The following is a 13291-nucleotide window of genomic DNA, read 5'->3' as shown; positions in this document are numbered from 1 at the left end:
CCCTGCTGGTTCACCCTGTCCCTGAGTGCGACACCCATGTGGCCTTGGGGGGGGGGGCAGGCTGTGTCCTCCTCCAGGGCTAGGAGTATGTTTGATTAATAGCTTCCTGCTTGAGTTCATCTGTGCTGTGTCAGGGTCACGTGTGTTTAGCCATCTCGTACTGTTCAGGGCAGGGTTCCTCCCTCATCAAGCAGGTGAATAGGAGGCAATCAAAACAGAGGGCCTCTGTTGCCCTTTCCCATCAGCATCCACGTCAGTGACCTGGTTTTCCCTTGGGGCACCCCCTCCCCAAGCCTTGTGGTTCAGGTAGGACCGGCTCCAGCCATAACTCAGGCATATCCCACCCATTTTGCCTCAGTAGTTGCTTCACAGACAGATACGTGACCCGGCTTGATCCACCGAGAGCCGCTTTCAAAACTTTTTTCTGGAACTATTGAGAAAGAGTCATTTTCTTTCTACTGAGGTAGCTAAACAGGGGAGACAGTCATCCGAAGTTTCTGGTGGCTGCTTTATTACACTCATGGAGAGCCCTGTGTGAGAGTGAATCTGATAGAGTGGAAAACAGAGCCTGGATTCAGCTATACCTGAAGTGGTGCTAGTCTCAAAAGAGTCTTGACTAACAATACACTCAGTAAATACAAATCAAATGAATAAATGCATTCTCAGTGCTTGCTATACTCCTTGGCATATGGTAGGTCTTAATCTCTATTGAATGAAGTCTTCAATTGAAGAGAGAAGAAATCTTATCTATTGGAAACAGAGCCGGGACTGAGATAAAGAGCCTAAGATGGTGTGAAAAATTTGGGGTTGCACATTTTTCACACACTCAAGCCACCCAGTGAAGCCGCCAAGAACCAGCAAGGACAGGTCTGGCCCAGGTGGGACCTCCCTGCATCAGTATCATGTATCTCTCGGTGGTCCTATTGCCTTGGGTCAAACAAAAGGCATTTTCCCCCAGGTGTGCACAATGAAGTTGGACAGCATCACCCACTTGGTCGAACATTTGGTCTCCAGTGAAATTAGCCATTGGTATATTACCAAAGCACAACAATGTCTGATTTCCCATACAGCTCTAGTGACCACAGTTATAATCTAAGCAGTGGCTGTTAACTTGGGTCTATAGCCCCACCCCCACCCCCCCAAGAGCTCCATGGACAGAATTCAGGCAGAACACAGACTTGAATAGGGGAAAATCACATCTGTGTTTTCACTATCTTCTATCTGAAAGTTAGCATCACTTCCGTTATGAATGAAGGCAATAAACCACATATTACTAGCAATTCCTGTGGCTTTGTCTCCAATAAAAAAATCATGGATATTTTGGTATCATATTATGGTTATTGCAGATATCTTGAAATATTGCTCATGATCATCACGACTTTGGAATGAGGATAGTTATTAGACCGGCCGCCAGATACTTGTTATTTAATGTGTTAATAAAGAAGCACTTTTCTTGTGTCATGGTTTTAAGAAAATACATTGTGACAACTGTATTTCATTATAATTGGTTTCCTTTGCAACACTATATATTTTATTTTATGCATTGAAAACATGTTCTGAGGAGGAGTCCATAGGTTTCACCAGATTGCCAAAGGGGCCACGGCACAGAAACCGGTTGGGAGCCCCTAAGCTAGCCCTTTTGTGTTATTACACCCTGAATCCAGTTTCTTCGCCTCGATGAACTTCAGTCTGTCCATCTCTAAGACAGGAAGATCAATGGCTATGTTACAAGATTATTGTAATGTTTAAGTGAAATACACATAGTGTCTAGCCTGCTACTTAACACGTAGGAGGAAATCTGCACGTTTCTTTCCTCATTTCAAGCGGTTCCCAGCTGGTCGTGCGGCGTGAAGCACGGAAATGTGATGACCAAGCTTCCTGGGTTCAAATCCCATGTCTGCCTTGATCTTAAATCTCTAAACAGATCTCGAAATCTGTTTCCTCATCCTTGAAATTCCGTCATTTGTTTCCAGCAGTGTAACAAGGGTGAAAGATGGTATATATGTAAAATGCCCCACATAGTGCCTGGTGCAGAATAGGTTTCAAAAAACAGAAGCTGCTGTTATCAACAACCCCATCAACTTCTATATGAAAAAAACAAAAACAAAACTGGACAAGTTGTCCTTTCTTTGCCCCAGAACTATCCTCAGCCCACCCCTTAGTTCTGGTCAGACTCTTCCAGTGATGAGCAAGTGTCTGGGGATTTCTACTCCCCCGAGGTCATCCCATCCGGAAGAACTCTGGAGGCAGCCTGGGGCTGTCATCATGTATCATCAGATCAAAGGTGGTCAGGGCAGAAATGTCCTTCAGACTTCGTGTTACAGGAGCGCCTGGGTGGTTCAGTCGGCAGAGCAAATTCAACTCTTGATCTTGGGGTCATGAGTTTGCGCTCCACGTTGGGGGTGGAGCTTACTTAAAAAAACAAAAAAAAAACAAAACAACTGTGTTCTAACTGGGAAGGCTGAGTCCAAAGGGGGTGAAGGGACTTCCTCCAAGGTTGTGAAGATTTCCCTCAGGAACACAGGTTAAGTTGCTGTCCCTTCTAGAAATTGTTTCATCTCCTCTCTGCTCCCTTCCTGCCTGAGAAAGAATGAGGGCGTCGGCCCTAGGCCTTTCAGGAAAGGGTGGGTGAAGAATAATGAGAAGTTAAGAGAAGCACTAACTCAAAGCACTTAACCATGCCTGGCCTCGTGTTCCGAGCTGCATAAGTCACCCCGCTCCTCCTCCCCTCCGACTACGACAGAGCTGTTACTGCCTCCGGCTCACCGAAGGGGAAGCCCCAGAGAGGGCTACGTATCTTGTCCAAGGTCACACAGCCAGTAAGTGGCCAGGCTTTGAATCCAGAACTGTCTGATTCTGTACCGTGTGCTCTTTCCATGCTGCCACCCCAGAGTCCCTTCTGCTTTTCACACTTACTAAGTGACATGGAGTCAGCACTGCCCCAGCCGGGGGCCCCCACTCCTGCAGCCCCTCCCTACAACTGCACTGTGCCCTCCACCCACATCCCACGCCCGCTGTCAAGAGTCCATACCAGCTGTGGCCCCTGCATACTCCACCTGGAACCCCGCTTCTAGAGGAACCCCTGGAGCTCAGCTGATCTGCTGCCCAACTGTGGGCACCACTCTCCCCCTTTCTGTAGATTACAGGGCTGCACGGACCTGCTAATTGTGTTTGCATTTGGGTTGATTTGTTTTTGTGCTGAACATGCATCCACACCCCCCACCACGAAAGCAGATGGGCACGGTGTGCTTTCGAAAGAATCATAATTAAGGCAATTTAGCATCTTCCTCAGAGGACACTCTTCCTCCACAGAGGACATGTCTTTGGAGCTGCTTTAGAATGTCTGAAGTTTAATTCTGTGTCGCTGACAGCTGGTCCAATATGGGGGTTCTGGGAAGGGGGGGGGGAAGGGAAAGCTTTTTTTTTTTTTTTTTTTTTTAAGTATTTGTGGAATTTCAGAGCCAGAAGTTACCTTAGTAACCTCTCTTACACAATGTGGAGCAGGAAGTTTGTCGATGTAAAGAAGTAGCTTGCTCGAAAGCCTCATATTCATTTTTTCCTCTTTTATTTAATATATTTATGTTACACATAAATGTATTTTATATATGTAAAGTCACATAAGTTACAAATGCCACCAATATATTATATGTAAGAGAGTACAAGATAAAAGGCTTTCGCACTCATGACACCCTCTCCCCGCCCAGCTGACCACTGTGAACAGCTTGGTGTGATTCCTTCCCGGCTGCTTTTCTGGCATTTACGTGCATTTTTATGGTTGCAAATATACACAAATGTAGTTTGAGGCACATGAATGGATCACACCACAGAGACGCTTCCATAACCTGCTTTTTTCACATAAGCTTTTTTCACCCAGAGAGTTTATCGTATCGATACACAGAGATCGAGTTGTTTTAAAATTTTTTTAACATTTATTTATTTTTGAGACAGAACGTGAGCAGGGGAGGGGAAGAGCGAGAAGGGGGACACAGAATCCAAAGCAGGTTTCAGGCTCTGAACTGTCATCCCAAAGCCCAACATGGGCTGCAAACCCATGGACTGCAAGATCATGACCTGAGACGCTTAACCGACTGAGACACCCAGGCGCCCCAGCCAAGTTTGGGGGGGGGGGGGGGGGGGAGAGAGAGCGAGCAAGTGAGTGAAGGACAGAGAGAGAGAGAGAGAGAGGAGCAGAGTTCACCTGAAGCGGGGCTCAAGCTCACCTGATGTAGGATTCAAACTCTCGAACTGTGAGATCAGGACCTGAGCTGAAGTCAGATGTTTAACCGACTGAGTCACCAGGCACCCAAGATCTATCAAGTTATTTTTAACTGTTTTATAGAAGCTCGTCATGTAGATATAATATCATTGGTTTAACCAAAAGAAATGCAAAGGCATTTAGGTCATCTTTATTTTTTCCCCCACCATGATAAACACACATCCGTGTGCATGTGGGAGAGTTCTTTTGTAAGATGATATTTAGCAACGGCATTGTCAAAAGGCATGCTCACTTCGACTTTGGATGGTTGCTGTCAACTTGTTCCAAATAGATTCCAAATAAGTCCCAGCCGTGCTTCCCCCAGGAGCCCCGCGTCCCCACACCCTCGCTGATGCTGGGTATGACTAACCTGTTCAGATTTCTCCAGCTGGAGGGGTGAAAATGGGCTCTAATTTCCCAGAATTGTCTTTTGGGAATGAAAGTTGATTTCTACATGGAATTTGGAGGCTCTTTATGCTTTGAAAGTTACACCTGAGGTTTTTACTTCTAAGTAATCTCTACACCCAAAGTGGGGCTCAAACTCACGACCCGGAGATCAAGAGGGGCAAGCTCCACGGACTGAGCCAGCGAGAGGCTCCTTGGGAACACCTGAGGTTTTAAAAGAATGCTTAGGAATCTCAGGTGTGTCTGCCAATTAATTATGCATGCCAGAAAGTTCCTTTGAATTTCAGAGACAGGGGAGCCACTCTGTGGAGGGAGCCCTCAGCAGGGCCTCACACAGTGCTGGCCGCTCTCTCTCTTGTCTCCTTAGTCTCGGTTCTGGAATAGCAATGTCTCACGCCACACTCCATACCTTTCCTCACGCTTCCCTGTGAATTCCGATCGCATTTGTCCCCCTCAGTCTGGAAGAGGAGATGTTCTGAGTGCTAGCTCATAGCCGGAGAAATACTCAGGCTGAGTCGAGGGGCATGGGCCCCAGCCTCCCTTGGAATCGCTCCTCTGTTATTTATTAGCGGTGAGACCTTGGGCAGATTACTGCTGTCTCAATGCTGCTTCCCCACCTGTAAAGTGGGAATAAGAAAGTACAGACCTCGTGGATCAGTTGGGAGCTACTGTATGGAAAGTGCCCCCCATGACAGCGCCTGACATCCAGTAAGCCGCAGGCAGGTGGCTCTTTCCCCACCCCCCAGCCCCCCAGCTTTCCCCAGGGAGACCTGGGGAGTTAGCTCAGCCCTCGCAGCCTCACATTGTCCATCCATAAAATGGGGATGATGATTCCCTCCTCGAAGGCGGTCGTGAAAGTTAAGGAGTTATTTAAGCACCTGCCTTGTGCCTCGTCACCAGCCTGGCCGCATCTGCTTCTCTGGCTTCAGCCACTTCTCTTATTGATTGAAATGTTCAGAGGAGTGCTGTCCTGGAATGCTCTGTTAGCTCAGAGGACAGGAATGACAAGATTGCGGAGGACGGCAGGGCTGACTGAGGGTGCTCTCTGTGTCCCTCCCTGAGTCTGCGATCGGTCCACTGGGAACCGAACGTGCCTCTTAGAAACAGCCCTAATTTTCCCTCCCCTCCCCTTCCCCACAGCTCCTGCCTGGTCTCTCCCTCTGCAGAAGCTCATCTTCATCCATCCTATGCACTAGTTCTGGAGTTTTCTCCACATATAAAGCAAATATGGGGTGAACCTTTCAATTCAACCATCGTCTGTTCAAATCCTTGATTTTTACTGAGCACTTCCTATGCCCCCAGCCCTCTGCTAGATACTTTATAGGCGTCCCCTCATGTGCTCCTCACAACACAGGCAGATACTTTTGCTGTGCCCATTTTACAGATGAGCAAGGAAATAACGCATGTAAAGTCACAGAGCTGGTAAGTGAAGGAACAGAATGTAAACACACTGAATCCCTCACCAGGGTCCTTGAAGGTAAGTGATAGCCTCGTTTTACATGATTTCATTCATTCAAGAAATACCTACCGTGCGCCTAGCTTGTGTTGGCATGGATCTAGGCCCAGGGGTAGAGTGGCAACCAGGATAGACAACAGTGGAGGAAGTGGATGGAAAATAAAAATGTAAAATCAGGTAAGTGTTAAGAAAAAAATGAGTACAGTGGGGGGGGGGGGGCTGGAGCACGAGCAAAGGAGCAGCTAGGGGAGAGTAGCAAGAGAGAGACAGGAAACCGGCCCGAGAGGTGATGGGTCCTGGCCCCAGGCACCTGGCAAGAACCAAGAGGCTGGGTGAACAGAGCTCGAATCCAGGTCCGTGCTCTTTTCTCCATTTCTCCCTGCCTCAGTTGTCCCAAAGAGATTCCCAAGACTGCCCAGAACCGGGTATCGAGTTAGACGCTTCCTCCCGGCCTCCTGGGGGGCAGAAACATCAAGAAGACCCTTCTCAGATGGCTTTGTCCTGAGTTAAACGGAGATACCAGAAAATCAATTCCTGGAGGGAGCGGCATACTCCCATTCACAAATCACAGATCCTTCCAGCTGAAAGGACTGATCAGAGCTAAGTTGAATATTACTTTTTTTTTTTTTAAGGTTTGGGTTTTGTTGTTGTTGTTTATTAGTAATCGCTACACCCAACATGGGGATCGAACTCATAACCCTGAGATCAAGAGTCACATGCTCTTCTGACTGAGCCACCCAGGTGCCCTACTTGCTTTTAAAAAACATTTTTTAGGGGCGCCTGGGTGGCTCAGTCGGTTGAGCATCCGACTTCAGCTCAGGTCATAATCTCACAGTCTGTGAGTTCGAGCCCCACATCGGGCTCCGTGCTGACAGTTCAGAGCCTGGAGCCTGTTTTGGATTCTGTGTCTCCCTCTCTCTCTCTGACCCTCCCCTGTTCATGCTCTGTCTCTCTCTGTCTCAAAAATAAATAAATGTTAAAAAAAATTTTTTTAATAAAAAAATAAAAATAAAATTAAAAAAATTTTTAACAGAACTGATGAGTGGATTTTGTGAAGATGATTCGTCTGGCCCCAGCTCCAGTCTTTGTGGGCCCTGCTGATGAAAATGTAGCCTCCTCTTCACAAATGACCAACTCTCCTGCCCAGTCCCTCCACGTCTCAGAGAGCGGAGGGGTGAGAAGTGATGCCAGACCACAGACAGTCCCTCCCCCGAATGCACTTCCTCCCATGAAAGAACCTGCAGATCTGGTGGTGACGGAGGGGGTGAGGGGTGTTCACGGTCAGCGATCATTTCAAGAGCTCCCAGCCGGCCAGGCGAAGCGCGAGGCATTTCCTTACCTTGTTCCGTTTTATCCTCACTATGACACAGTGCAGGCACCAACGTCCCCATTTTACAGACAAAACTCTGGCTCAGAGAAGAGCTCCACCTGCCCAAGTTTACCAGCCAGGGAGCCTCAAGAGCTAGAATGTTCCCCCAGGCCAAACCTCAAGCCCAGGCCGTGTTCTTCCTGATGCGTTGTCTCTGATTTTCCACATCCTGCCTCTTTTATTCCCGCCCCCAACTCTGCAGAAAAGATATTATTCTCATTTTACAGGTGGATTAAGTGAATGAGTCCGTGGAGTTGTCCCTATTTTACAGATGAGGAATCTGAAGCTCAGGGAGGTAAAGTGTCAGAATTTGAACTCAGGCCCACGGACTTGCCACTGATCCCCAGCAGTGCCAGGAAGACAGTGGGACAGGTTACAAGTGGGAGCAACCTGGAATATCAAACTCTGCCCACTTCCTTGGTTGGTTTAAATTTCTTTCGATTTCTACCACAGAATCTAAAACTTCTCAAGCTCCTGTAAGGAAAGGCTCTTCCCTTGGGGGTCAGACCAAATGTCCCCTGGGAGCTGAACATCTCTGGTGCCGCTTAAACCCTTCACAGACCTGAACCAAGAGAGGCGCCTCCCTCCCTCCTTGATGGCCACCAGGATTTATTAGTAATAAATAAATTACTAATTTATTAGTACAGTACAGTATTAGGAGAGCCCTGCTGTCCCCTTGGATTTCTAGTCCCTGGGTGAAGCAATCCAGCTTTTAATTAAATTCTCTGGTTGGAAGTCAAGCCTGAGGAAAACAGAGAAACCTCTCCTGTGGGACCTGTCTTCTCCCTGCTCAGAGGTTTAATGCTAGAGATAATATCACTAGCCGCCCTTGGGACATCCATTCCCCACTGCTGGGGAATTTCCTGTTGGCTGCTTCCAGAGGAAATTGTGAAGGGAGGTGGGAGGATGTTATCGGGAGTCTCGGTGCTGTGTTCCAGTTAGGAGTGAGGGGGACCACGGGAGTGGAAGGCGGCAAAGACAGGGCAGAAGAGTAGTGAGAGGCACTGAGATACGGGCTCAGGGACATCTGGGCACTTGTCCCCAAGGACAGCAGACACCTGATCAGATGTACCCCCCCTTCCTAGGTGACTCCCATTCTCCCCTGACCACATTCACACAAGGAACCATGGGAAGCTGGACAGAGCACTAAACTACGAGTCAGAAAGTACAAGGTCTAGTCCAGATCTGTTATCAACTCACTTTGTGACTAGTTGATCATAATCAGAGCAAAATGTGTTGTGGGATTACAAGTTAAGTGTTATGTGAAACCCCACACATGAATGATCTTACTTAATTCTCACAATGTTATCCCCCTTTCCCATAGAAAATGGGGAACAGAGAGGTTAAGTGATTGACCCAAAGTCACATAGCTGGTCAGTGGTAGAGCTGAGATTCAAACCAGGTGGTCTGTCTACACAACCCAAAGCTCCTGATCATCGTCTCCAGTCAGTTCCTCCTTGTAAGTCTCATCTGTAAGTTGACAGGATCAATATACTTGAACTTCAAAGGCCCTTCCAGCTCTGACAATCCGTGCTGTGTTCAGCATTCACTATATTGCCAGGCACTGGTCTGGGAACACAAAGATAAGAAAGGCTTCACCTCTGTCCTCAGGTTATAAACTCCTTGAGAGTAGAAATCACATCTTGATTATCCTTGCTGGCCCCGCACCACTTACCACAGCACTGTGCAAAGAGAAGGTGCTCAAAATATTTGTTCACGAGACACGTGATTCATGGTGAGAAGCAGGGCGTGTGGAGTTTAGATATAACTGAAGTCCCAGCCCGTCACTATGCTTGCAAGAGAGAGTCACTTCACTTCTGTGTCTGTTTCTTCATCTAATGGCAATACACAGTAGTCTTTCCTCACAGGGTTGTGGAGAGGGTAATGCATGTTGAGCACTTAGTATAGTGCTTGGCACATAAAAACTACTCAATAAATATTGCTTCCTTTCCTGGATGGATTCTCCATCCTTCCCTTTGCCCTTGTCGCTAGCTGAAGGGCCCTCTTTCTTGTCCCCAGGCCAAAGCTGTGAATTAATCTCCATGGCTCAGAGCAGGCAGCAAACTTGGTCAGCCAACTTGGGAGTGGTGAGGAAGGAAGAAAGCAGGGAGAAAGTTGGGTTTCTGGTTCCCTGAAAAGCGCTCGTCTGGATTCTGATTCCCATGCAGTGCCTGATCCTCCCTGGCGCAGATATCCCCTCTGTCTAGACAGATCTCCCCTGAAGAAATTACAAACCACAGACTGTCTGATGACCAAGCTTGCCCCAGACGCTAGCCCCTGACACATGTTTCACTCAATCCTGTTCAAAAAAGGGCAAGCCTGGCTCCCACAGAGTCTCCCACCTCTCAAGCAGAGGAGACTCCACGGGAGCTGGGTGACTTCTTTCATTAATTTATCCATCCATCCATCCATCCATCCACCCATCCCTGAATGTCTAGGCATGGGACATACCTAGGTGAATAAGCCCTCCCCTTCCAAAACTCATAATGTTGTGAAGAGGAACACAACATAATTCTGAAAGGTATTGCATCCCAACTGCAATTATAGCCATAGGTAACACTCAGGGAGGGTTACCGTGTGCCGGGCACCGCACTGCATCCTTCACATGCGCCAACGGTCTCATGGAATTGAGGTAACTTGTCCAGGGCTGCACAGCTACTGAGCCGGGAAATCAGGATTTAAACTCAGTCTGATCACTGAGTCAACACTTCTAACACCCACTCTGCCATCAGACCTGCAAGGGGGGAGCACCACTTTTGTTCAAGAAGAATGGGAGGGAGGGGCGCCTGGGTGGTTCAGTTGGCTTGGCGTCTGACTTCGGCTCAGGTCATGATCTCACCGTCTGTGGGTTCGAGTCCCGTGTCGGGCTCTGTGCTGACAGCTCAGAGCCTGGAGCCTACTTTGGACTTGGTGTGTGTCTCTCCCTGTACCCCTCCCCTGCTTGTTCTCTCTCTCTCTCTTTCAAAAATAAACATTAAAAAAGAGGAAGAAGAAGAAGAATGGGAGGGACTCTGCAGAGAAGACGTTTCAGAGCTGGGGCTTGAGGGGATGAGTCATGGTAAGTCAAGGAGGTATGAAAAATTCTGGAAACAAGAGGGATTCTGACCCACGGAAATGAGGATCAAAACTCTGCATGTGGAAGGAAAAAGCATGAGGCAGGTTACAGAAGGCAGGACAGACAGACTGGGAACAGACTGGGAAGAGCTCAGAATGTCAGGACTGGGAGTCTTGGGGGGGGGGTGGGAGGTGCTTGAGGTGTCCACAAGGAATCCACGTGTTTCGGAAAGCCCTCTCTAGTGCAGCATGGCCAACGGTTTGCAGGGGGCAGGAAGCTGTTCACGGAATTGCCGCAGGTTTTCTCAACGCAGGAGCAGGGATGGGGACTGTGACAGAGTTGTTGATGATGCCCATCTGGGTATCAGAATTCAGGGTCGCAGAGGCTGCCAGTCTGCCGCTGTCCAACCATGCCACTCCCTGACTCAGCCCTTCCCTGGCTCCCGTGGCTCTCAGGATAGAGCCTGGGGCCCTTCACCTACCATTCAAAGCTCTTCAAGAGCTGTCTCCTTCCTGCCCCTCCAGTCTCATCCTGACCACTTCCAACTCTAGCAATACCTACTGACGTGCAGTTTCCCTAACCAAATTCTTTTCGTAGAGTCTATGCCTTTACAAGCGCTGTTCTTCCCACCAGGAAACTTCTCTGCTCTCCTTCCCCCTTCTTTGTTCAGATGCCTGCTGCTCACCCTTCAGGCTCACTGCAGGGGTTGCCCTTCCCCCTCCAGCCTCCCCCTTCTCCCATACAGTGCTGTGTATAACGGCATGTGGGTTTTCTCTCCTGGACTGTAAGCTTCCTGAGAGTGGAGATTGAGTTTACTTAACACATCCGCTGGCCCAGGGTGAGGGCTGAGAGGCTGAAGGGAACTCTCCCCAATAGACCCAGCCTTCTCCTTTTTTAAAAAATTAAAAAAAAATAATTTATGTTTATTTATTTTTGAGAGAGAGAGAGACAGAGAGCAAGTGGAGGAGGGGCAGAGAGAGGGAGACACAGAATCTGAAGCAGGTTCCAGGCTCCCAGCCATTAGCACAGAGCCCAATAAGGGGCTCGAACTCAAGAACCGTGAGATCATGAGCCAAGCCGAAGTGGGATGCCTGATCGACTGAGCCACGCAGGCGCCCCAACCCAGCCTTTTCCTTAAACCAACTTTCCAAAGTCATTTACCATTAGGCTGCTTTTGTTGTTAAATGCTGTCGGTTTGTTAGAGCATGCTGAGATGTCCCACAAGATTTGCCTGTCTCTCTTCCCTCTGGGTCTCATCCCTGGTCAGGGCAACTTCTGGGGCTGCCGGGGGCTTTTCATTGAGGACCCTCACCAGGTGTATTTACTCCGTGTGGATTTCCCGACTGTAGGACCTCAGGCTGGGACCCTGGAGGCAGCCCAGTTATTTCTGCTGTGTAGACAGGACCCCTTCCTCTTCTAGGACGCTTTGACTTGGGGCAGCAGCAGCAGCAGCAGCAGCAGCACCTATTTTGGGAAATGCCTACATTTGGCATTGTTCCTTCTTCCTATTTTCTATTTGGGAAAAGAGCCCAGGACCTGAGTAGAGTAAAGGGAGTCTGAGGTGTGGCTGCCGATAACTTCTATCTGCCAGTGATTTACTTGCCTGGGATCTGCACTAAGACAAAAAGAACTTTTGCATTATTAACGATCATTGATCACAGCCTTCCAAAAAAGAGAGAGATTGAGAGAGATGGAGGTCCCTGGCCAATGGTCAAATGGTAAACCAGGAGGGTGAGGTGTGGACAAAGCAGGGGAGGGCCAGGTGTGGAGACAGGAGGACAGAGAAGGACACTAGAAAGTCCGGAGGAACTGCTGATGGTTCGATGGGCCAGATGTCGAACGCTTGTGTGGGCTGCAAATAACCCAGAGGCAGCACTGCTGACCGCTCCCTATACCCCCCCTAAGGAGACTTGGGGACAAAAACTGTTGCCAAGGACAGAGGTCATTCATCATAATAAAAGGGTCAATTCAAGAAGACATGACAATCCTAATGGTGGATGGATTACCTAATAACAAGGCTTCAAAATACGAAAAAGCCCAGAAGATTTGGAAGGTCAGCTCCAGCCGGGCCGTGTGAAAGCGGGACAGGAGACGTGTCCAGGCTGTGCTTCTTCAGTGGACAGTTCTCCTTGGTTGTCTGGCGCCGGGCGGATTCATCTCAGCACTGGAGGCGGGAGCGGCCCCTGCCTCTCCGACCTCAACTGCGATTCCTTTAGTCCCTCCAGAGGTCCTTGCCTCGGGTCGGTCGCTGCCTGGGAAGGCCGGTTCCCCACATTTCTGCAGGGTCCACTCCTGCCTCCTGCCTCTGCTCAGATGCCACTCTCCCAGCGAAGCGACCTCATCTCTCTCTCTCGCCTGCTTTATTTTCTGCCGTGCCGTTTATTCTACAAACATTTTAATATGTTTTACTTATTACATGCATGTAAGCTCCATTGGGCCCACATCTGTTTTGTGCACTATGTCCCCCGTGCCTAGAACATGCCTGACACACAGATCACTAACTGTTAAATGAAGAAAAAAAAAAAAATCCCACCAGGGATGAAGGCGCAAGAGAGGTACGGCTGGGGGTCTCTGGGCGTGGCCCACCTCCCACCCGCCACTGAGGACCCAGTCCGCCCGCTCTCCTACAGGTGCGGCGCGGGGAGTCAGGGGCGGGGCCGGCGCCCACCCACCCCTGCGGCTGGGCCGGGGGTGGCGGCGGGGGCTCGGAGCTCCCTGCCGGGCCGGGACTGGAAGGGGCAGAGCCTGCGG

The sequence above is a fragment of the Herpailurus yagouaroundi genome, unplaced genomic scaffold, assembly GCF_014898765.1.
Source record: "Herpailurus yagouaroundi ecotype Mexico unplaced genomic scaffold, PumYag 77, whole genome shotgun sequence".
Classification (NCBI taxonomy): Eukaryota; Metazoa; Chordata; class Mammalia; order Carnivora; family Felidae; genus Herpailurus; species Herpailurus yagouaroundi.
This window is presented reverse-complemented; position numbering follows the sequence as displayed.